General features: G+C 36.4%; 1 long non-coding RNA gene across 1 annotated transcript in view; it reads right to left on the reverse strand.

Moving 5' to 3' along the window:
- Window positions 1-1409: 1409 nt before the first annotated feature.
- LOC139078916 (uncharacterized) overlaps window positions 1410-26698 on the reverse strand; it is a 178901-nt gene continuing 153612 nt past the window's right edge. Inside the window, exons 4-5 of the long non-coding RNA XR_011532108.1 lie at window positions 22779-22891; window positions 1410-1570 (exon numbers count right to left, since the gene is read on the reverse strand). This is a non-coding gene — a long non-coding RNA (uncharacterized lncRNA). The remainder of the gene's footprint in view (window positions 1571-22778; window positions 22892-26698) is intronic.

Below are 26698 nucleotides of genomic sequence, written 5' to 3' on the forward strand. Positions count from 1 at the left end.
AAAATGAAAAAAAAAAATTGCACCAAGTTACCTCATAATCAAATTGCTCAAAAAAATTTATAAAGAGAAAATCTTAGAAGCAGTCAGAGACAGACATCTTATATACAGAGACATCATGGTAAGGATGACAGCATATTTATAGTTAGAAATAAGGCGAACAAAAAGACAGCACAGCAACATTTTTGTAATACTGTCAATCTAGAATTCTATACCCAGTGAAAATATCTTTGAAAAATAAAGACTTTTTCAGACATACAAAAGCTGAAAAAATTTATCACCAGCAGGCTTTCACTATAAGAAATATTAAAGGAAATTCTTTTGGCAGAAGGAAAATACCAAATGGAAATATTAACTTATACAAAGTAACGAAGAGCATCAGAAATGGTAACTACATGGGTAAATATATGTTTTTCTTATTATTGAGACACTAAAGGAAATTAGAATTGTGAAATGGATTATGTACAAGCTATTCATGTGTCATGTAATTACGTCCTCTGGGGGAATCCAGAGGCTTCTATGTTTCCAAGAGTTTGAGAAATACCTTGGTGAGATGGATTCCAGCAATTTTTTTTTTTTAAAGATTTTATTTTTTCCTTTTTCTCCCCAAAGCCCCCCAGTACATAGTTGTATATTCTTCATTGTGGGTCCTTCTAGTTGTGGCATGTGGGACGCTGCCTCAGCGTGGCTTGATGAGCAGTGCCATGTCCACGCCCAGGATTCGAACCAACGAAACACTGGGCCGCCTGCAGTGGAGCGCGCGAACTTAACCACTCGGCCATGGGGCCAGCCCCTGGATTCCAGCATTTTTTAAGTCCTCTCTACTAGATTTTCTTTGAAGGCCAGAAATGACAGTTGTAAATTCTGCCATTAAAAAGACCCCTTTGAATTCAATGGGGATGACTGAATTCTGAAGTGCTAAGAGCCAAATGGTAGCACTTATTTGACAGAGAATAGATGGTTATTTTAATTAATATCAATGCCAAAGCAGTGGTAACAATGGTTGACCCACAGATGTCCTTGGTATTGGCTAATTTATTAAGGTTGTCCCTTTGACTGATATAGATGAATGATGAGTGGACTTTTGACTCAGGTCCATATCAAAGTGAGCCCATGTGGTCTCTGAACATTTTTCATAATATTTTCCAATTCTTGAATGCATAGTTGTAATATGCATACTCAACAACTGGAAGAATCCAAATATTGTTTCCCTAATTGGAGTTTTGAGGGCTATTCTGGCAGGAAAGTCAGAGAAACTGACTAATGGAAATTCCTAGAACTGCCGCTGCTTACCAAAAGAGCAAATAGAAAGCAATCTCACTTTCCTGGAGAAATTGCAGAGATAAATACAACCATCAAAGACCTGAAGAATTCAGAGCTCATGATTTCTACAATATCTTCATTCAACTCACCTGTTAGACCTGTTAGCCTATGCAGGAGAGAGATGATCATGAAAATGATACCGGCTTATCATTAACTTAATGAGACGATGACTCCAGTTGGTGGTGCCAATTAACACAGCCCCGTCTATCTGCTATGCAGCTGTTGATCCAGAAAATATTTTTCTCTTTACCTGTTAGTACAAACCACCAGAAACAGTTTACTTTCACTTGGCAGGGCCATCAATCTTTACTATTCTACTTACTGTTACATCAGCTCTCTATCCTTCTGTCTTTACATAGTCTGTAGGGACCTTAATCATTTCTCCATTCCAAAGAAGATTACAGCCCTGTGGCATGACTTAGGAACACAGAGAAAGCTAGGAGGAAAGTGGTAAAAAGTGAGGCTAGAAAGATGGGCATGGGCAAGACAATTCAGATTTTTGTAGACCAAAGATTTCAAGGATGTTAAGGATTTTGGTTTTTACCTTGAAAACAGTGCAGTCTTTGAAGATTTTAAAGTTTGAGGGATTGGTAAAAATGAGGGGGATGGCAACATTCTTTTAAAATTATTAGTACTATTTCAGTAACAGTGAGAAACATCTTAGCTGAGAAGAACAAGACGGGAATTTCATTTTGAAGAGATCACTCAGTATGTTGTTAACAATGGATTAGAATGGGTGAGACACAGCATTGAAGAGAAATTAATTAAAAGACTAGTCCATTATTTCAGGTTAGAGATGATGGTAGCTTAGAATATGGTGGCAGCAGATACGGAAAGTGTGAATGGATAGAAAACATATTTAGAATAAAGAATAGACAGATCTAGAAGATGGATTAAATATTGGAGTGCAAAAGAATGCATTATCATGGGTGAATCTGAGATTTTAAAGTTATGCAACTGGATGCATTGTGTTACTATTCAATGAGATTGGAAACATTGGCAAGAACAAGCAAACTTTGGAGGGAGTTTGGTGTTTGACATACTGAGACTGAGCTATGTGGAGATGTGAAATAAGATATATATGGTCTTAGGCTTAGAAGAGAAGTGTGAGCTAGATTTAGAATTTTTTAAGTCACATATATATACTTGGTAATAGATGCATTTGCCTGTGGAGAATTAAAATAGAACATGAAGAGAGACTAGGTTTGAGTCTTGAGAAACTCTCATGTTTTATTAACATGTAGAGGAGAATGAATCTGCAAAAAAATTAAAAAATTCTTTTTTAAATTATAGAAAGGAAGAATGGGCAGAAAGCTAGGTAGAAAACCAGTAGATAATAGTATCCAGGGAAGCCAGCAGAACAAACTGTTTCAAGAAGAAAAGCGTGGTTAACAATGTCAAATTCTACCAAGATGTGAAAAATGTCCATTGAGTTTGGCAATATGGAGGTGATCGTTAATCTGAGTGAAAGAGGCAGAGGCCACATTAAAGTAGATTGAATTTTAGTAAAAGGTGTTGAAAAGAACATGGAATCTATAAGTCTGTTAAAAGGTTAAAGCATTTGGCTCTGAAAGGGAGGAAAAAGGTTGAAAGTGAGGTTAGCTAGAAGGGCGTCTGAGTATGAGGGTTGAAAAAAAGATAAAAGCATTTTTTTAGCATGTTTAAATGTCACTGGGAATGATCGAATGTTAGGAAGCATTGAATATGCAGGAAAGAGAGAGGAATTTTTTGGTAGTACAGTGTTTATGAAAAATCAGATAAGAGTAGGATCCCAGACGCAGGTGAAAAGATTGACCTTATATAGAAGTAGAGACCGGAGGGAGGAAGGAAAAGATTAGTGCAGGTGGAGTTTCACAGAATTGGTAGCAGGAAATTGAGAGAATATCTCTCTGATGGCTTCTTGGTGAGGAAAGACACAAGCTCATCTTTTAAGAGTGAGGAGAGAAAGCAGGAAAGGGTCAATATGATTGGAAGGAAGAGGAGTATAAAGAAGATACAAAGTAATCACTGAGAAGGTGAATTATCCAGAAGAAAAATATTGTAAGGTTGCCATGTAAGGTGGAAGACCCATTTGAAATCGGTTATCCTGAGTTTATCCACCACTGCAACCTGCAGTTGAAAAAGAAGAAGGTACAGAGAAAGTGGAACATAGGGCTGATCCAGGTTTCGGGCTTTCTAAACACTGTAATAAGAAAACAGAGAGGCAAAGGAGCTTGTATTATTCGCAGGAGTACTATTAAATTTCTGGTTTATATTCTCTACACTGATTAAGGAACTGAAAAAGAGTGGGCAGACAGATTAGGAGGGGGAGGCAGGAGGACGATAGAAGGTCCTATTGTGGTCAAACAAAGATCAAGAGTGAGTAGTTAAATAAGTAAGCTTAACATACAGGAGGTTATGGACGGAGAGCAGGATGTTTGAGTTAGTGATTTGGGAGTGATGCAATATTATGACATAACAAGGTCTAGGGTGTTATCACGGAAGTAGTTCTTTGGAAGTATCTGCTCAAAACTATGCTAAATTTTAACCTCACTTTTCACAGTCAATATAATGACAATCACTGGGGTTACATTATTTAAAAAAAAATCCATTAGAGATAGGTTTGCATGTTCAGTCTCTGAATCCATTCTCATAGACTTCATTTACATGTCTTCTACTGGTAGCAACTGTAAAATTTTATATTTAGGGTGCATACTTCCTCTCAATGGCATTCAAATTTCTTTTACCCATTTACTAAAGTTTCCTACGGCTGTGGTTTCACAACCTTGGCTGAGCATCAGAATCACCTGGAGAGTTTTTAAATTCATAAATTCCCAGCCTGACCACAGTTTATCAGATTCAATAGTTCTCAGGTGAGATGTTGAAATCTGTATATGAAAAAAAAGCTTCCCAAGTAATTCTGACAATTCGCTAGGAATGGCAACCATTGCCCTGAGGGATGGGAAAGTACTCTGCCTCCTCAAAATAAACTTCTAGAGCTAGATATCTCAAAGGAGCCAGCTGGAGTGCTGAAAAAAGGGATCATACACTATAAACAAATGGAGCTGAAATTTACATTTCATTGAGCTGATTTATGGATTTTGAATAATTTTAAAGTATTAAGACATTCCATTATTTCACCTTTTGTTTGCCTGAAAAAAAGGAGAAGGGGCTATTTCACAATTTCTCTGCTATAAGAGTAACTCTCAGATGCTAATTTTATTGTAACATTATTAAATAATAATTGTATACTTTACTGTAAAATGGTATAATTATTTGTGACATTGATTTCAAAGTTTTCTTATCTTTTTTTATATTCTCCATATTTGATTTTTGAAGACTGAAAAAGAGAATTAACTTGGGAAGCTATTGCAGAAGACTACTTAGAGATGATGATGGTGGAAACTAGAAAAATAGCAAAAGGAATCCAAGCTAGGATAGAGACAAGTTGGGATTAGGAATGGTAGCTTCAGATTTCTACTGGAGTTCTAAAACTAACTTTGTGAAAGTTATATCTTTGAATGCCACAAAGTAGAAAGCTTTTTTATTTTGATTAAAGACTGTATATTTAGTCTTACCTAAAATTATGTGATTATTCCTAATATTAGCTTATTCTTTAACCAAAAAAAAGAGACTTAAAACCACCTTTTAAAGTTGTTAGTGTCACAAACACTCTTTACCTTAAGAAGGACCAGAAAAAGAAGAATCAAAAAGCAAGTGCAATGAACCTTGGTTCCTACTTCCTACGGGAACTTATGAGAATTTAAGCTAAAACCCATGGGGGAAGGGAGGAAGTGAATTTAATTATGCAAGACAGATCAACTCAGACTAGGTAAAATGAAATAGTAATAAGACTCATCAACTCCAGGTAGAGGAAATTAAATCATTTTAAAGTCCATATGTTTAGAAATATAGTTCAACAACTCTAAACACTACTGTGAAGTACAAACATGATCTAGATTATGCTTAAGTTAAACTCATTTTATTTTTACTTTAATCCTTACAAAATAATTATTCCTTGCAATTGATAGTTCACCCTAAATAGAGGCCTGACTTTGGCCCTCTCAGTGACTTGGAAGATTTATTAATGGCATGTGTATGAAATTTGTGATGATATGAAGTAGGAATGAAGAGCCAGAGCTGGTTGAAAGGATGAGGATCCAAAATAATATTGACCTAGGAAAACTTTAGGTCAAATATAACATGAAGAAATATTACAAATTTAACTATGAATACTGGTATTTAGTTAATTTTTTAAAAATCTTCAAATGTCCAAATGCAGAAGTTCAGTATAGAACTAATATGGCTGAAGAGTAGAACATGTGAAAAAAACTTCAGGATTTAATTAACTCAATATTAGCCAATAATGTAATAGAGCAGTCTAAATCACTTCTGTTATCTTGGAATACATTAACACAAGTATAGTTCAGGAAAAGGGAAATTATAACCTCATCCCTCTCTTCACTGATTATATTGCACGATGTTGAGGTCAGCTTTGCTCACCAGATTTTAGAAGGAGCATAAACAAACTGGGTCATATCCAACAGTGAATGAAGATAATGGTACAAGAACTTGAATCCATAATATAATTAATTAAAGAAGTAAAATACTGGGCCTATAGAAGAGAAACACACACCTGGTGTTAAACATGTGAAGCAGCATTAGATTCATTCTGTGTAATTCCAAATGGCAGGACTCTGTAAGGATAATGGGTGAAAGGAACAGGTAGGCAAATTTTGTCTCCATGCCAGAACAAGTAAGGAGTGAATGCCTTAACAAGTTTCAAGCCATGAGGGAACTAGTAAAGCTCTTCGGGGGATAATACCAACACAGAGAGTCTTGCATATGGCAGAGGAGTGACATGTACAGTGGCCTCCAAAGATTGTTCAAATATTGGTGCCAAGCTGACTACATCACGTAATCACCCGAGAAATCATTAAAAGCACAAGTTCTAGATCCTTCACGCGGGGCTTCTAAGTTATTTGGATTTATTTGTGTTGTGCCACAGGAATCTGTATCTTCAACATGCTCCTGGGTGATCGTGATGACCAGCCATGTTCAGAAACCACTGAATCATATTATTTCTAAAAGCTTATTCCAACTCTAAATGCTATAATTCCAAATACTTACAAAAGATGATGCTATTGGCCAAATGGTCTAATGAAATATTCAGTGAGCTAAATACTTAATTTATATTTAATAATTTGTCATTAGTTAACTCATCTGAATATCCTAAAAATATGAGCTGAAAGAGAATTTGGAGGCATTAAAAAACAAATGCTAATTTGTTTACTGTCTAGTTATTCTACTAGGTTATCTAAGAATATCGATATTTGTTAGATATTATGGAAGTCTTGGGGTCAAATATAATACTCCTTTGCCATCCTGCAGAAAGCACCGGTCTTTCTTAGTTTGATTTAGGGATTTTCCAAAATGGAGCAAAGGATCTTTTGTCCAAATAGTCAACTGTACCGTCTGATTGCAACTCATTTAAAAAAATATTAGAAAACTGCTAAGATTAAAAGTTTCACAAAGCACAAATGTCCTTTAGTCAGCATGAACACAAGCCAGTAACACTCAGGAATTGTTTCTGCAACATCTACTATCTACATCTGGATTCTGGTTCCACTGTGTTTCCTCAAACATGTGGCACTGGGACTTCAAACAGTAATTTGTTTCCATAGAGCAAGTACAGCTGAACTGAAAAAGCTGGGATAAAGGAGAGTTTCCAGAGATGAGGCTGTAGGACTCCTTTCAATAGATCAGTCTTGAAAATGCTAAGGAAGAGACTTAAAAATCATAAAACACAAGAGCTGAAATAGCTCTTCAAGAGTATAGAGTTCAACCTCCCTTTTATGAATGAGAAAACAAAGGTCCAGAGAAGGAATGTGACTTGACCAAAGTCTTTCTCTTAGATTGTGATAGAATTGGAACTAGAATCTGAACTTCCAGTCTCAGGCCTGTAGGAGAAGAAAATCCAAGAGTATCTACTTCAGACACCACTCTGAGGAAAAGTAGCCCCATATAAATAGAGGTAGGCAGTGGTGATGGGAGATGTAATTAACACTTGAGGTACTCTGTACTGACAATGAGAACTAGATGGTGATTTGCTCTGGATGTAGAAAAAGTGCATGCAAGATGACAGTCGTAGGGGAATCAATAATTGTGGTAACTCAAGAGCAAAAGAAAAGAACTGGAGGCGAAATTCAGGTTATTGGGATGGAAATTTAACCTGGAATTTCTGGATTAGTATTTGCAAGATGCCGTTTATATCATAAATAGAAAATAAGAAATAAAAAGACAAGCAGAAACTTAATGCACAAAAAAGACAATCCTGCAAAGAAAGAGATTTAGGCACATACAACAAACACACTGTTGATTCTTTGGGCAGCTGGGACACCCAGATAGAAAGCTTTGGCTTTCCCTGTAGCACTCACAGGGGTATCACACTATTGGCACTAAAATAATTTGAAGTCCTAGAGTAATTTTAGAATTAAAAATAAGATAAATGTTAGAAGAGTCTTCAAATAAATTAGTGTCTGGGAGGGAATATTCTAGAAGAAATTAGGATTTTGGTCCACCTATCAAATTGGAAAACAGCCAGGTACTGTAAAATAAGATTTTGTAGAAATGCCATAAACCTAAAACTTAACTAGTTGTTATTCAATCTTTTTGGATAGGAGTATGGAATCATAGTTAAGTTGGGTAAATGGTTAAGTAAATTTTGGAATATGTTTAGTGGAATATTAAAGTAATACATATGAATCTTTTTGAAATATATGAAAAAAATTTAAGACCTTTGATAAGTGAAAAAAAGGTACACATCTCACAGGGTTATTGTGAGGATTAAAATAAATAATCGATATGAAAGTAATTTTAAGCAATAAAGTGGCATTAAAAATATAAACTATTATTATATAACTATAGGAAAGTTACTTTTGCATTTGAACAAAGATTTTAAAACACCACAGAATATATATAGCTGTTGTTCTAAGAAGAGTGGCTTAGAGGGCTAATTTTTTATAAAGTTGTTCAAATAATAAACATTTGTTTTAAATAGTTAAATTGAATCCTTGGCCAAAAGTGAGCATCCATATCTAATAGAAACTTCAGGTGCTTGGTAGAAGGAACATAATGAATAAAACAGTTTTACCATACCATAAAATCTTTAGGAAGAATGGCAATTCACGAAAAGGAAACTCTTAAGGAAAACACATACTATAATTATAACGATCTTATGAAAAGTGAAGGAAGTGTGGAATTTTTTAGTGAAACTTTTTCATGGTATAGAATTAGAAAATGGACCAGAGAGCGCTTGACTGGGACAGTAAAGTTGACCCCCAAACTCAGAAGTGGTTTGGGAAAGCTGCAAAAAAATGACAAGGCCTAGAATGCAGATTTTGTGTGGGATAAATGGCAACTTCTAAAAACAGATGGTGTCAGAATCACAAGGGAAGAAGTTTGTGCACATTCTCAATTTTGACAAAAGAAGTCTTCCCTCCTCATCTTACCAGAATCCTACCACAGTTAGCACTCAAGCAGAAATTTTTGGGTTGTCTTGATACCATTAGGAAAACCCTATACAACTTGGACATGACTAAGGATGTTCTCCTTTTTAAAATGTTTCTGTAAGTCATAGACATCTCGATGTTTCAAGTTCTTTAAGTTACCCTTTAGCTGCTTCTTTCATTGGCCCCTATCTTGATTTGGGTTGCCCCAGAAGCAAACCTGAGTACACGTAGTTGACAGGTGAGGCAATTTCAGAAAATACTAGTAGGAGCATGGGAAAGTGAGACAGGGCAGGGAAGGAAACCGATAAAGTGTGCATTATCACACTCAGTCCCACTGGGGAAGAATCCACCTCAAGTTTATCCCAACAGAGGGGTACATAAGGTGGGGTGCTTTTCCATGAACTCTCCATTAGTCACTAAGACTGTCATTAGTTGAGGACTGTTGATGAGAACATGACTTTCCAGCAGTTCTGACTTTTACAGGTCCCGCCTTCTTCCATGGTGAGAAAAAAGCCCTCAGGCAGAGGATCCCAGTGTTTGCAGTAAACAGTCTTAGGTGTGCAGAGGTGAAACGCCCAGAGGTACCTATACCTATAACATCTTCTGCTACAGGCATTTTACAAAGAACGAAAGATATCCCCTAAGACCAGTCTCTGTACTTCTGTTCTTCTCTTTTATATGAATTCACTCAGGGTCATTATTGTTACTTATCACTAGATATTTTCTCTGTGCTTCAAATTTTCAGTCTATATTTCACATTCTGTCTTTTCCCCCAAACCTTGATTCCAGATTCCTGGCTGTTGATAAATCCCCTTGGATATCTCACTATCACCTACGAAATTCCAAATTCTTTCTCACTGCTATAGAAAAATTCTATTCTTTCCACAAGTATTTCTTGCACCCTAACTATGGTGCCAGGTGTTGCCTAGGTAGTGGGAACATGCAAATAAATAAATAGATTTGCCTTGGCGGTTTTAAAGTCTGGAGGTGAATATGGGAATATAGACAAATAAACAGGTGATTTTAGAGTATGAAAAGCTCTGGAATATGGGGCAGTCCAGAGAGCTGTGGGAGATGACTGAGGAGCATAAGCATGGACATGAGGAGTTGAGAAAGCAACCAGCCTGTGAGACAGGGCCATCTGCAAGGCCCCTGGCCTAACAAGATAAGGCCCCTAACCAATCTGCAAGCTAGGAGCATTAGATACAGACCACCAAGATCCACATTCTGCAGTTTTGGAACTTTCCTAGGCTTACGCATGTGCCCTAGCACCCAGGAGTCCACTGAAGGTGACAAATTAGCCCCATTAGCACAGTAAAAATCACACCCACAGGTGGAGAGCTAGCATACGAATGATACATGAGTTGCATGTAGTAGCATGCTACGTGACAGCGCAGGCGCAAGCACAACCCCACCTCCACATGCCAGGACAAGGCCCTCCTCCCCAACCTTGGCCTAAGAAAAGCCCCACAATCCCATTCCCTAAAGAGCCAGTCACCTGCCCCTTTCCTTTCTGTACCAGCTCCCTTATGCCTCCCTTGTGCACAAGCTAATGAACTTCTACTTTTCTACTGTTTGTTGTCTGTCTTGATTTCTATCCTGGGGGACAAGAACCCAATGTGCCAGTAACAGAGTCAGGAATGCTCTTGGAAGAAGCCAAACCTAAAAATTGAGACCCAAAGGATGAGTAGAAATTAATGATCCCTGTCAGGGCTGTTTCCCCAAGACCAGCACAGAGACTAGAACAGAGTAAATTCTCAATTAATGTTTGTCAAATGCATGAATGGGGAAAAACCATTTCAGACAGAGACAAAAATATATGAGTCTCAATGTTTTGAGAGAAATCATTATGCATTTTGGTAAATGGTAGTAACATTTTATGGTTAGGAAAGGGATGAATATCCATCTAACATGAATGATACTGATGATAAAAGAAAACTGTTCATTCCAAGAGATAGAAATGTGACTGCAATCTTTTAAAAGTGCATTCATTTCCTACCGATCCATTGTGCACTTCCTTCTAGCTCCAATAACATTTAGAAGAGTTAATGAGTAAAAGAGAAGTGTCCCCAGGGGACGTGAACTCTACGTTTGAAACCTGAGAGATAAGTAGGAGTTGTCCAAAAGAGGGGTGGTGGTAGTAGTCATGGAAAAGGTCTTGGAAGAATATCCTTGGCAAAGGAAGAGCTTGCTCAAGGATGGAAGCTTGGAGATTTGGTAAGTTCAGGTGGTAAGGCAAGCAATTCAGCAGTGTGGAGGGGAAGACAAGAGCAAGAACTTAGAGGATCCTGATGGTTAAGTCTTACAGCTCATGTTAAGATATTTGGGCTTTCCTTGAGGATCATGATAAATCAAAGGATTTATATGGAGTGATACAATTAGATAGAAGGAAAGGGTGAGATGGAGAGAAAATCAGGCTGACTGGCCACCCAGACAGGTTTTCTCAAGGTTAATATTTGTGTCCCGACATTCCAAGGCCTAATCTTTGACTTCACAGTTTCAGAAATTGGCTTTCACCAGCGTAAGGACCATGAGTTATTCTCTGGTGAACAGACTCACACTTATAGAACATCCAAGGAACTGCTTCTATAAATTGTATGAATTTTCCAATGACAAGTGTATTCATGTCTCTTACATGAAGCCTGTCCTCCCTCCTCTGTATCCGAATCTAGACCTCAGAAGGTCATTTCTTAAGTTAGAATCAGAGAAAAGAGACATGGAAAATTTTTTTTTTGCTGAGGAAGACTTGCCCTGAGCTAACATCTGTCACTGCTCTTCCGCTTTTTGCTTGAGGAAGGTTCTCCCTGAGCTAACATCTGTTGCCAGTTTTCCTCTATTTTGTATGTGGTTCGCTGCCTCAGCATGGCCACTGAGGAGTAGAGGGAAAATATTTAAAAAATATCTTTATCAGTGGAAATGTAGAAGTAAATACCCATTAGATCATGAATTTTTACAAATTACATAGAATTATAGGAGGAATATGTGAAAAGTACATTGTCACATAAAAGCAGAAAGTGGAAAAACATACCCAATTAAATACTTGAAAAGAAGAGAAGTGGGAGTAAATAATGGAAATTATTTAAAGAAAAGGATTCCACTGTGTCATTGGCAAAGCAGATTGACTTTTCACTGTTTTTATGAACCCCACATTTTATGTACTAGATAAATCCCATCTCGTTAGGATCAAATAAATAGAGAGGATGTGCATGGTCACTTTCCACAACGTATGGTGCTTCCTAGAAAGGAGGTGAGGTTTCAATGATAGTGAAATATTTTGGGAGCTAGAACATGTATGGAATCATTTTGTTATTCACAGATATTTGAAGCTACCTTTTAGAATCACTTAATTATACTAGAATGAGATTTTTGTTTGTTTTGCTCAGCAATTAGAATAATGCCTGGCCCACACCATTTGTTCAGTAAGTATTTGTTGAATGAATGACAAAATAAATGAATAAATTGATACTAACATGTAAAGAGATCATTGCCCCTGCCTGTGATTTTTCCAAAAAATAAATCCGATTTCCATGTCGGAACCCACCGGAACAGCTCTTAAATGACAACAGAAGAGAAGAGCATACGGTAGCAGGATGAACCAGTTCTCTTGGGGACTCAACTTTTAAAACCTCTGAAGATTTATAAACCCTGCAACTATTAGAAAACCAGAGATAAGCATAAGATAAACTGAGTTACACTAAACATGAATGTAGAGTTTCTAGGTAGATTTTCACAATGGAAGTCCCTTTGGGAAGGATTGCCAAGGAGAAGCAGTGACAACTATGTTTTCAATGAAACTGGCAGCCCGGATACTGGCAGCCTGATTCTCCACCACCTATCACAACCCAGGAGAGGTAAATGCTACAGACACCATTGATATCCCTTCATTTTGTCAATATTACAACAACATTAAGGTCCTTGAAAATTACTCAAAATTCTTCAAGACTTTACCTTCCATAATATGTTAATACTGGCAGAAATAGTTTATGAAGCGGTAAACACAGATACAGAATATTGAGATGAGGAGAACTGAAAGCAAGTTAGCCATGAAAAAAGATGCCCTGTGGGGAAGAGACTGCATGACATATTTTTCCACGTTGAAACTGGGAAGCCGACTTCCGACTCAGTGGAAGTGTCTTTATTTTTCCAAACAAACTCAAGTGAAGTGGGAGAATCACGCCAAAATTTACTCACAATTGAAAGAATTTTTAATAGTTGAAGAAATCAATATTAAAAGTACAAGGAGAGAGTGATGCAATGTGGGAGTAACTCAGAATTAATGCAGTAGAACGGAGAAATACACATACAGCAACAACATTTTACTGAGGCCTAAAACAGAGCCTCTGCGCGTGATCATGTGGCTTACTCCGCCCAGAGCTAACGTGGACTGAAGTCCAGTCCAAGCTAGGCTCTGCAGCATGGGGTCCTTTCCGCCTGAAGGGGCCTGTTCTAGTGGCTTTTGCAAAGTGGTACAAAGTATATCAACAAATTTTCATGACTGCTGTTAAGCTTTCAAAATCACCAGCCAAAGAAGCAGCGATGGCTTGTAAAGCAAAGGATCCCTAGAGGAAAAATTCCCTGTGTAATCGCTTTGAGGAAGTTCACATTTTATTGCTCATTCTCCTTCTTATACAAAGTGCTTTAGAGAGGGAAAATTTTAGATATATGCTTTACAATATACTGAGGAATTATTATGTGTAACTTATGGCAGCTGAAAACATCCAAGATGTTAAAAGATAAATGCTTCCTAATAAGAGTAAAGAATATGTTTAGATGGATTATTTTTGCACACATTATTTAACTTTGATGCATGAACTGTTTTCTAAAACTTCTGAAGGAAGAAAGATTTTATTTCCTTTTATTTGTTATACAGTCAAGCACAGCTTGGATGTGCTCTATGTAAATCATATCGGTGTCCCGGCAAAGTAAGGGAAGTGGCAGGGGCTCTCCCCTCCTCACGTAAATGGGGATGTGGCTTGTGGAGTGATGTCAATTGTATTAGTCAGGGACACGTACATATACATATACACATACATATATATACACGTTACATGTACGTGTGCATGTACGTATATTACAATAGAACTTGAAACAGCTACTAATTACCTCTTACAATTACATGTTAGCTGGCAAGAATTTATAGGCTTTCTGGGAGATTAATAGTTTGGGGATGATAGATTGACTAAGTTTCCTATCTGTTGTCACTGCTGATTTTATGTATCTTTGCTCCATAGTAAGTGGAATTAAAAGTGAGAATTTATGTATGTGTGTGCTTTAGTGTATTGACTTGCTATTGTCTTGTGATTCCAAGTTGTAGACCCTTTATGAACTTTGACCTTTGCGTCCACTTGCTATAATTGCAAATATTAGCCATCATTGATCTACTTCCACCAAATATATATATAAATAGTGTAATCTCAAATTGTTTTGTATTACCCAATGATCCGGGAATTTTAAAAACGGATCTTTGGAAATGTTTATAAAATGAAGATTTTATTATGTGTGTTGTTGCTGTTGTTTTGTTATTGCTTTCGGGTTAGAAAAATTGCTTTGATTTTAATCTTCAAATCCTATGAATTCAAGTGAGGATACTGTTTTGAAGCTTTTACAGATGTGTTTAAATTGCTTTAATAAGTTTATCAACTCTCTATTGTGTATCATTATTCTTGTCATGAACAAATTAAATTTTCACTGGGTTAACTATACTGTTTGTCACATTAATTACTAACTTTACAGCTTATAGACTTTGAGAAAATTCAAAACTACTTCACTTGACTCTTTGTCTTATTTTCAGTGTTGAGAATAATTCTTTCTAGTCTCTCTTAATATACAAACGAAACTCCAACTTATGAAAATTTGCTTCTATTAGAATGTCAAAGGTTGTTAGGCTTTAAAAAGTGCTTTTTAAAAATCGCACTTTGTTCTTTTTTGTAAGCATGTATATATACATATATATATATATCTTTCTATTAACTACTAATAATCTGTATAACTTGGCACTGTCTTTCCTCAATCTTCAAATCTTCAGTGAAAAATTTTTTAAAAATACATGATTGCTGAATAAATTAGGGACAGTGACTTCTTTTTAATGAAATGTCTTAAATGTTCAGAATTTAATTTAGAGTCATCAGTAAATTAGTTTGTTAAGTTCTTTTAAAGTGAACTCTAGGCAAGGAAGATCAACTAAAGAACTTCTTCTCCTGTCAGGGAGAAATAGGAATAAAGATAATGAGCCATGACTAATCCTGTGTCTTCTTGAAACCAAAGATCTTTGTTTAAAGGAAAACTTCAAGTAAGAGAAACAAAAGAGCTATTAAGAAAGGGTGGAGAAGTCTGGAAGGAGTGTGAAAAGGCACCCTCCTCCGCTACTTACTGGCCCCTCTTGCTCTTCGTAATCAGGCTGCCTCAGGAGGCAAAGATAGGATGCCACAAATGACGGCACTCAGTCTCCATTTCCAGTGGTGGTTGGGGGACATTTTGAGTATTCTGCACCTCTGAAAATTGTAAGTGGTCAATTCTTTGTTTCAATGCCCAATAAACACAAGATCTGAAACAGGTTAAATAAAGTAAAATATGATGTGCAAATCCACGAGTTTTGCAGAAAGGTAGGTCTAAATGGTAGCAAAATATCTTCTGCCTTGACTTCAAAGGAATGAAAACAGAAAAGGTGATGAGATGTCTGTAAAGAGTTAGGTGGCTTGAAAAGCCCCCATAAATATCCCCATCCAGTAACCTCCTGACCACCCCAGACCATTATCATCACTAGCACCACCACCTGGTATCAAGGTTCTGGATTACAAATGGATGTTGGACCATTTTTATGGACAGCTCATTCATTGGTTAACGTTATGCGATAGAAGTATTCTGAGGTAACTTGCTATAGGAGGTGCTGGTTTTAAACTGGCAACTCACTGAAATATTCAAATGGTTTGGGAAAGAGAAAGAATTGTCTTAGCCAGGATCCAAACACTGATTCTACTCAATCTGTTACTACATTAATTCTGCTTTCCAAAAGGGAAAGAACTTCCTCTTTAAGTGATTCCTGAATGAACTTCTTTCACTATTGAGGGCCCAACATTTCTACCCCCAAGCCAGTGTGGAAACCCCCAAAGGGAGCCGTTCCTCATCTGCTTTTTGAATGAACTGACATTTTTTTCAGGAAATCCTTAGAAATTGATTTTTTTTTTTACATATGACTTTTTGTTGTATTCAAGAAACCCACATTCCAAGTAACATTAATTTTATGGTGAAAGCATTGCAGTTGTTTTTAAACTCCATATTAACAGGATTAGTATTATGACAGATTTTTTAAACACTATTTGAGTTGGGAAAAATTAAACCTTGTGGAGAATGATTTTCTTCCCTTGTAGCTGACTGGGTGCTGTCTAGCACGCCCATACACCCACTGTACAGGTGTCTTCTTGGTAATACCCCAGGAAGTTCAGGCCCCAGACCCTGTCACAAGTAAAAACCACAACTTGCAGATGTGTTAGTACCATTTGTACAACAGAAATTGTTCTGTGCTGGTCTAAGGGTAACCTGAGCATGAATATAATTTTGTTGTGAGAAAAGGGAACTAGAAAGAGACAGTTTAGGATGACTTGATATCAATCCCCCTTATAATTCACCAGAAAATTGGAAGTTCCAAAACCAATCATGGTCATAGATGGTATCTTTGGGCAAACCCCAGACTGGGAAGCATTTTGCTGGGAATTCTGGGTGGTTCAGTCAACAAATTTAGCAGGTCTTCTTGATCCATCTGCAGTAATGACCCATTGTACATTTCTAATATTACCATTACTTTTATTTTTATCCTTTTCTCTATTCTTGATCACTCTCACTAATTATTGGTCCAACTAATTAGACTTTTTAAAGAACCTAACCTGGCTCTTATTTGTTTTCTATTTGATTGATTCTTACTCTTATTTTTAGTATTGTCTTCCTTCTACTTTCTTTGGATTTCTTTCCTTAACTTATTGAAATAAGTGCTCTTCGGACCTTCGTTTTGATATATCAGTGTAAGACTTTGAATTCCTTCTAGAATCTGCATGAGCTGAATCCCATTAATTTTAATGTAACATTTCCCTTATGGTTCAGTTTAAATACATACATTATTATAATGTATTATACTATATTTGTTATTATAATGTATATGTGTTATAATACATATGTTAATTTCTATTATGATTTTTCTCTGGTGCATGTATATAGACATGTCTGTCTTAATTTTCAAATACACAAATTTTTTATATTATTTATCTTTTAGTTATTGATTTCTAGCTAGCTTAATTGTATTGAGGTCAGAAAACATACACTGCATGATTTCAATCTTTGAAGTTTTGTGAGACTTGCTTTATCTATCTAATTTTTACAAATTAGCCCTGTGTACTTGAAAAAAACCATATTCTGCATTTGTTGGGTACAATGTTCTATAAGCCCATTAAATCATGCATGTTAATTTTCAATATATTTGCTAATTTTCTGTCTCCTTATTCTACCAATTATTGACAGATAGATTAAAATTTCATTTTTCGACATGATTTTATATCTAGAAAAGCCTAAAGAGTCCACTAAAAAACTTTTAGAAATAATAAAGGAATACAGTCAAGTTGCGGGATACAAAATCAATGTACAAAAATCCGTTGCGTTTCTATACACTAACAATGAAGTAGCAGAAAGAGAAATTAAGAATATAATCCCATTTACAATTGCAACAAAAAGAATAAAATACCTAGGAATAAACTTAACGAAAGAGGTGAAAGATCTGTACACTGAAAACTATAAAACATTGCTGAAAGAAATCGAAGAAGACACAAAGAAATGGAAAGATATTCCATGCTCTTGGATTGGAAGAATTAACATCGTTAAAATGTCCATACTTCCTAAAGAAATCTATAGATTCAATGCAATCCCTATCAAAGTTCCAACAACATTTTTTACGGAAATAGAACAAAGAATCCTAAAATTTATATGGAACAACAAAAGACCCCGAATAGCCAAAGGATTCCTGAGAAAAAAGAACAAAGCTGGAGGTATCACACTCCCCAATTTCAAATTATACTACAAAGCCATAGTAACCAAAACAGCATGGTACTGGCACAAAAACAGACACACAGATCAATGGAACAAAATTGAGAGCCCAGAAGTAAATCCACACGTTTATGGACAGCTAATATTCGACAAGGGAGCCAAGAGCATACGATGGAGAAAGGAGAGTCTCTTCAATAAATGGTGTTGGGAAAACTGGATAGCCACATGCAAAAGAATGAAAGTAGACCATTCCCTTACAGCATGCACAAAAATCAACTCAAAATGGATTAAAGACTTGAATGTAAGACCCGAAACCATGAGACTTCTAGAAGAAAACATAGGCAGTAGGCTCTATGACATTGGTCTGAGCAGCATATTTTCAAGTCCCATGTCTGACTGGGCAAGGGAAACAAAAGAAAAAATGAACAAATGGGACTACATCAAACTAAAAAGTTTCTGCACAGCAAAGGAAACCATCAACAAAATGAAAAGACAACCTAACAATTGGGAGAAGATATTTGCAAACCACATATCAGATAAGGGGTTAATATCCAAAATATACAAAGAACTCATACAGCTCAACAACAACAAAAAAACCCAACAATCCAATTAGAAAATGGGCAAAAGATCTGAACAGAGATTTCTCCAAAGAAGAAATACAGATGGCCAACAGGCATATGAAAAGATGCTCAACATCATTAGCTATCAGGGAAATGCAAATCAAAACTACAATGAGGTGTCACCTCACTCCGGTCAGAATGGCTATAATTAACAAGACAGGAAACAACAAATGTTGGAGAGGGTGTGGAGAGAAGGGAACCCTTGTTCACTGCTGGTGGCAGTGCAAACTGGTGCAGCCACTATGGAAAGCAGTTTGGGGTATCCTCAGAAAATTAAGGATAGATCTACCATATGATCCAGCTATTTCACTGCTGGGTATTTATTCCAAAGAACTTGAAAACACAAAGGCATAAAGATACTTGCACCCCTATGTTCATTGCGGCATTATACACAAGAGCCAAGACTTGGAAGCAACCTAGGTGCCCATCAAGGGACGAATGGATAAAGAAGATGTGGTATTTATACATGATGGACTACTACTCAGCCATAAGAAATGATGAAATCCAGCCATTTGTGACAACATGGATGGACCTTGAGGGTATTATGCTGAGTGAAATAAGTCAGAGGGAGAAAGTCAAATACCATATGATCTCACTCATAAGTAGAAGATAAAAATGACAAAAAAAAAAAACCCACATAGCATTGGAGATTGGACTGGTGGTTACCATTGGGGAAGGGGGGAGGGGGGAGGGCAAAAGGGGTGATTAGGGTCACATGTGAGGGGATGCACTATAATTAGTGTTCGGATGGTGAACATGATGTAATGTATCCAGAATTTGAAATATGATGTACATCTGAAAAAAATAAAAATTAAAAAAAATAAAATTTCATTTTTAATATAAATATATGTTAATTTTATATTAAAACTTATCTAAAATTTATTTAATCTGAATTATGAATTTGCCTAGTTCTTCTTGTAATTCTGTCAAACTTGCCTTAAATGCTTTGAGGCTATGTTATGATATGCAGACAAATTTAAAATCATTACATCCTCTGAGTGAATTGTTCCTTTATCATTATTAAGTGACCATCTTTATCTCCAGTTATATTTCCTGCCCTAAATTCTATTTTTTCAACAATTGATATGACTATACTATATTTATTTACTGGTATTTGTATGTTAAATCTTTTTCCATTATTGACTTTCAAGTTTTCTGTATCCTTACGTTTTTTAAAAAAGCTTTATTCGGCAATAATTTACATACCATACAATTAATCCATTTAAACTGTACAATTCAATGGTTTTTAGTATATTCACAAATATGTGCAACCATCATTACAGGTGATTTTAGAACATTTTCATCACCTCAAGAAGAAACCCCATACCCTTTAGCTATTACTCTCTCACGCCCCCATCATCCTCCTCTCCATCAATAAGCAACCACTAATCTACTTTCTGTCAATATAGATTTCCCTGTTATGCACTTTCATGTGAATTGAATCATATAACGTGTGGAATTTGGGGAATGGCTTCTTGCACTTAGCATGCTTTCAAAGTTGATTGAACTTGTAAAATGTATCAGTACTTCATTCCTTTTTATGGCAGAATAATATTCCATTGTATAGATTGTTTATCCATTCATCAGTTGGTTGACAATTGAGTTGTTTCCACTTCTTGGCTATTAAGAATATGCTACTATAACTATTCATGTACAAATTTTAGTGTAGACGTATGTTTTCATTTCTCTTGGATATATACCTAGGAGTGGAATTGCTGGGTTTAATAATTTGAGGAACTACGAGACTGTTTCCCAAAGTATCTGTACAATTTTACATTCCCATCAGCAGTGCATGAGGGTTCCAATTTCTCCATATTCTTGAAACACTTTTTATTATCTAATTTTGCTCTTCTGGTCATCCTAGTGAGCCTTGAAGGGCCAGCCCAAGTTGCCCGAAAGTCTTTCAGAATCAAAGCTCAAATTCTCCTACTCCCCCAAAAACGCCCAATTGCTTTCCTTCTTTCTCTTTTATTTTGCCCTGATAAGTCCACTTATCTTCTGATCAAATACACTTATTTGGATATCTAGATAGATGGATCCATATCCATACATACACACAGAACACACACACACCCCCACACACACACACACATTCTAGCCCTTCGAATTGTTTTCAGTAGAATGATTCATCTAATTAGCCTAGGACATAATATAACTGAAATTAGAATTCTGCTCTTTTGCCCATTTTTTATTGAGTTTTTTTTCTGATTTATATGTAAGCTTCTTTATATATTCTGCCTAATAATCTTAATTTTAGTTATATGTGTTGCAAATGTCTTGTGTAGTTTATATGATTTTACTCAATAGCGTATTTTAATAACAAAGTTCTTAATTTTAATATAGTTGAATTCATCAATCTTTTCCTTTAGGGTTTTCATTTTTTTATGTCTATTATAAGAAATACTTCTTTACCCCAAGGTCATAAAAATATTCTCACGTATTTTCTTCTAAATGTGTTAATGTCCAGTCTTTCACATTTAAGCCCTTATCCATTTGGAATAGGTTTAGTGTGTATGAGGTTGGGATTCAATTTCATTATTTCATTATGTGTAACTGATTGTCCCAAGAGTATTTATTGAATAGTCCCATCTTTCACCAGTGATCTGCAGTGCCACCTGTGTCATATATCTATTTCCCATATATAAAGTCTTTCTCTTTTCCCTCATTAACCTATTTGTCTATTCATTTACGAACACCACACTGTCTTAAATATTAAGAATTTATAAGTTTTGATACTTAATAGAACAAGTATCACCAAAGGTCATTTTGACTATTCTTGTCCTTTTGCCTTTCCTTATGTATTTTAGAAATACATTGCCAATTTCCTCTAGAAATGTTGGTAAATTTTGATTAAAATTTCATTGAATCTATAGATCAGTTTGCAGGGAGCTGATACATTTTCTTTATCAAGTCCTCCGAATGGGCTTATTTATCCACCTATTTAAGTCATATTCAATTTCTCTAAATAAGATTTTATAATTTTCTCCATAAAGGCTCTCCACATATTTTGTTAGATTTATTCCTAGGTATGCATTTTTTAGTAAGCATCCCATCTTCTTTGGATTTAAAATGAGATGCTTCTAATAGCTCATCATAAGGAGTGGGATTTACTGTAGGTTTTTTGCAAATACTTTTATCAGGCTAAGGGAGCTACTTTTAATTCTTATTTATTTAGGACAGTTTTTAAATTTACGGCTTTTAAATTTTATTAAATACTTTGATTGTGAGCTTTATTTGGTTGATCTTAATCTGTGAAAGATCTGATGGCCTCCATCAAGGATGCTTCCTGTGAAGAGAAATATCCTTCCTTCAGTCAGAAGCCAGAGGACCACCATAGCCCGCTTCTAGGTTACCCAGCTTAATTTAAGAATTTTAGGTCAAATCGCACACCTTGTGCAAATCCCTACACACGAAAAGCTTGGTCTCCTGATTGTAGTAAAACTTGACATTTGCCCTCAGGGCAGCCTGCCTTTTGTGTATGTCTATAATTCACTGCTCTAACTTCAGTTACATTTAGATTTTTTTTATTGGCTCCATTGGCAAAAACGTCTATGTATTCTGGATTTTGTTTGTTGTAAACAACTAGAAAATCCTTCCAATGCATACCTAATGTCTTAAGCGTAGTACAGACAGATTACCCTGTGCTGAATTCCCGTTTCCCCATGGGATTCATGTATTTATTTATTTAACAAGTTTCTATTGTGTCTACCATGTGCCAAGTAATATTCTTGGAACCAAGGGGAATGGTCATAAAAAAACAAAAAAACCAGATAGACAGAAATATCTTGCCTTCATGTGACTTACAGTAAAGTATAGACACAGATCAACAAGATCAACAAGATCATTTAACTATTTAAGGTGTTCAATAGAGTTAAGCACTAAGAAGAAAAAAAAACAGATCAAAGGGAATATGGATGGAAAGGTAGGTAAAAATGTAAGATAGGTTATCCCGGGAAGACCAGCCTGAGACGGTGTCTTTGAGTGAAGACTGGAAAGAAATAACGGAGCTGGCCATTGGGATATTCAGAGGAGATTTCTGGGCAAGCAAACAAGACCCAAACAAGCATAACAGTTGTATTCTAGAGCAGCAGAAGTCATTGTGATAAGAGCAGGGAAAAGAAGGAGAAAGTAGATGAAGATGAATTCAGAGAGGTTAAAGGGAATCAGATGACGTAGGACTATGTAGGTCAGAATTAAGACACTGGTTTTTACTTTGAGTGAGATAGGAAATTACTGGAGGGTTTGGAGCAGAAAGAAGTGATTTTTCTGACAAAGGTTTAAATAAGATTACTGCAAGATATTAGACATTCAGCATACTTACCTGCTGAGAACTTGAGTTTTGGTGTTGGTGAGAGAGGTTCATTTGCAAAAGAATATATTTTGGAAATCCAGAAATTAGCACAAGAATAAATACCAAATGTATCATGGATTTACCTGTAAAATAAAGGAAATGATAAAAGTGTAAGGAAATATGGATGAACAACTTTATAACCTGGGTGTACGTGAAAGCTCTCTCACTATGGCTAATAATCCAGATACAACAAAAGAAAAGATTGTTTGACTTGACTACATTAAAAAAATGTTTACAAGGCAAAAAACACCATAAACACATATCACTTGCACATCCATCAGAAGGGTAAAAATTAGAAACCTGGAAAAACATCTAGGGTTGGCAGGGATGTGGAGGCAGAAGAACCCTGATGCACTGTTGGTAGGAGTGCAGACCAATGTAAGGGGGCCAGTTTGGAATTTCTTAGTTGAGAATTCCGCATACTCCATAACCCAGTAATTCTGCTCTTAGGTAAATTTCCTGAAGAAATTCTTTTATAATTCCATATGGTACATATATAAGGACGTTTAGCTCAGGGACAATCTTCTTCAAGCAAAAAGAGGAAGATTGGCAATGGGTGTTAGCTCAGGGACAATCTGGCTCACGAAAACAAAACAAAACAAAAACATAATATCGAGTAAAAAAAAAAAAAAAGAAAGAGAATAAAGCCTATACCACAATAGCATCTATGTAAATTTAAAGCAGATGCCCATAAAACAAAACTATACATTTCGCAACGGCGCATGCAAATAAAAGGATACACATCCAACACACTAGAAAGGCTATTTCTGGAGTGGAAGAAGAGGTGTGGGAGTGAGGAAAGGAGATCAATGCAAAATTCTAAGGCTCTTCTTCTCTCCTTCCAAGCACATAGGAAGATTTCACTTCCCTGCCCACCTCTACTCTATAGTTGGGCAAGATCATGGGGTTAGTTCTGTCCGAAGAGTTGTGGGTAGAAGCCATGTGTGCTAATTCTAGACCAGAGCATTTAATTTCTGATGGGAGATCATCCAATGCTACGCTTGCAGTCGCCTACTGCAAATGATTACGAAAGCACGAGTTGAGAAGAAACTCCCACCAGCCTGGATCTCTGAATGAATACACGGAACTGAGCTTCCCTCAGCCCTCACCCTGCCAACCTGCGTTGGACATGTAGTTTTAGTGAGAAATTTTTGTTGTTTTAAGCTTCTGAGATTTGGGGGTGTTGGCTGTTGGCTACTGCAGCAGAGTCCTAGCCTATTCTGAGTAATACAGGGAATAATCAATTAAGCAAAACAAGAAAGGGGTCTTTCAGGGACCCATGATGCTGAGGAGCATGACTAATGCAAATGTGTGCACCCGAGCTTCCCCTACCCCACCCCAAATGAGGTGGAGAAAGAAGACAATGCAACTGCTTAAAGATCACACGGTCTTAAACTAGGACACGGCAACTACATTCAAAAGGATGCACAAGAACGAACACTGTGCCTGCCTAGATTTCAGCCAGGTTTTCACAAAATTCTCTGTGCTGTTTCCGTGGACAGGATGGAGACATGTAGGCTGAGAACTATGGCTATTGACTTTCTCACTGATGGAAATCCATCATATGCTACAAGGGCTGATGAGTGGATCCACATCAGCTTGAAGCTTCTTGCTAAAAAGCTGGGTCCTCAGTCTCACCACATTCAACCTTAAAGAAAAATAATCATAAACAAAGTCAAAAGATAACTGACTAATTGGGAGAAAATATGCACAAAAAATATAGAAAAATAGACAAAAACATAAACAGAGAACTCACAAAAGAATAAAAAATTAAAATGGCTATTAAATGTATCAAGATACGTTCAAGCTCACTCATAATAAGGGAAATGCAAATTAAAAGCACACTGAGATAAGGGCCAGCCTGGTGGTATAGTGGTTAAGTTTGCGCACTCCACTTTGGCAGCCTGGGGTTTGCGGGTTCAAATCCCAGGTGCAGACCTACATATCACTCATCAAGTCATACTGTGGCAGTGTCCCATATACAAAATAGAGGAAGATTGGCACAGATGTTAGTTCATGGACCATCTTCCTCAAGCAAAAAGAGGAAGATTGGCAACAGATGTTAGCTCAGGGCCAATCTTCTTCACCAAAAAAAAAAAAAAAAAAAAAAGTACACTGAGATACAACTTCTCACCTATTTGATTGGCTAAAATTAAAAATTATGAAGACAACACATTTGATTAATGAGACTCTGGGGAAATAGGTGTTCTCATACATCCTAAATTGGAATGTAAATGATGCAACTCTTATTGAGGGAATTTGGCAATATCTAACAAAACTAATATATGATTACCTTTTAAACCAAGAATCCCACTTCTAGGAATTGGCACTGAAGATACACTTCTTATAACAGAAAAATATATATGCACAAAATTATTCTTTACAGCATTACATAAAATTGAAAAATATTAAATGCAACCTAAAATATATAGGAAAATGGATGAATAAACTGTGGTACCACCACATAATGAGGTACTAAAAGCTGTAAACGCCAGCTCTGGTGGGTTAGTGGTTAAGATTCAGCACTCTCACTGCTGCCCTCTTGGTTCGTTTCCTGGTCAGGGAGCTACACCAACCCATCTGTTGATTGTCACACTGTGGTGGCTGCATGTTGCTGTGATGCTGAAAGCCCTGCCACCCGTATTTCAAATACCAGCGGGGTTACCCATGGCGGATAGGTTTCAGCGGAGCTTCCAGACTAAAGACAAACCAGGAAGAAGGACCTCCCCATCCATTTCTGAGAAAAATTGAAAACCCCATAAGTAGCAGCAGAGTATTGTCTGATAGAGCGCTGGAAGGTGAGAGGATGGCACAAAAAGACTGAGCAGGGTTCTACTCTGCTGTACGCAGGGTCACTAAGAGTTGGAGTTGACTCAATGGCACCAACAATAAATAAGCTGTAAAAGAATGAGGAATATCTCTGAACTTATATAGAGTGAATTCCAGCATATCTGTTAAGCCAAAAAAAAAAAAAAAAAGCAAAGTGCAAAAATGTACTTACAGCATTCTTTCATTTTATGTAATAAAGAAAGAGAAATAAGAAGACATACATGTGTCTGCTCATTTGGGCAAAATTAAAGACAGATAAGCCAGAAACTACGGAAACTGGGTACCCATAAAGGGTGAGTGGAAATGTAGCAGGAAGGAAGCGGGTGGGAGTAGAAGTGATGGACAGAAGTGGCATTTCTCTGATCATAGCTTTTTACATAGTTCTGAAATTTGCAACTATGTTAATGTTTCACCTATGCAAAAATTACAAAATAGAAAAGGATAGGAAAAAACTAAAATGTAATACAAAGAAAACAAGTAAATCTAACTTTATAACATAACCACATTGAAGGGGGGAATAATTAATCTAACCAACTCTTGAGCAGAGCAACGTTATTTTTATGCTCTCGGACTAGAAACAAAACAAAAACTTTAAAAACTAGGTTTGCTTTCCACCATGGCATAGGATTAGCAATACCAAACCTTCTTTCTGTGTATTCTAGGATTGAGCAAATAAGTTACTACCTTGTGGATAACGGGAAGTGAGTATCTCACTGTTGGAGAAGGGAGTTACAAATATGGAAAGAGGGAAGGTTAAAATTACATCTATGTACTGGATTGGAATTTGAAGAATTGATATGAATTCATGACTTAGATATAAATATAGATGGAAATAGGTTTCAATAGATATAGGAATAGATATACATACATATATACCCTAGCATTGCCTTCTGAGAGGGTGTAGAAGCAATGATATTCCAATAGCAAGGAGCACACTTAGCATCCAGATCTTTGTTTTCAAATACCATTCCCTGCTGAAAGGAACCAGAATTGTTCAGAGAAATGCTAAGTTCCAGGGCTGGGTCTGGAAAAATGCAAGGTGAGCCTGGGACATCTTGTTT

This window comes from Equus przewalskii, chromosome 23 (assembly GCF_037783145.1).
Source record: "Equus przewalskii isolate Varuska chromosome 23, EquPr2, whole genome shotgun sequence".
NCBI lineage: Eukaryota > Metazoa > Chordata > Mammalia > Perissodactyla > Equidae > Equus > Equus przewalskii.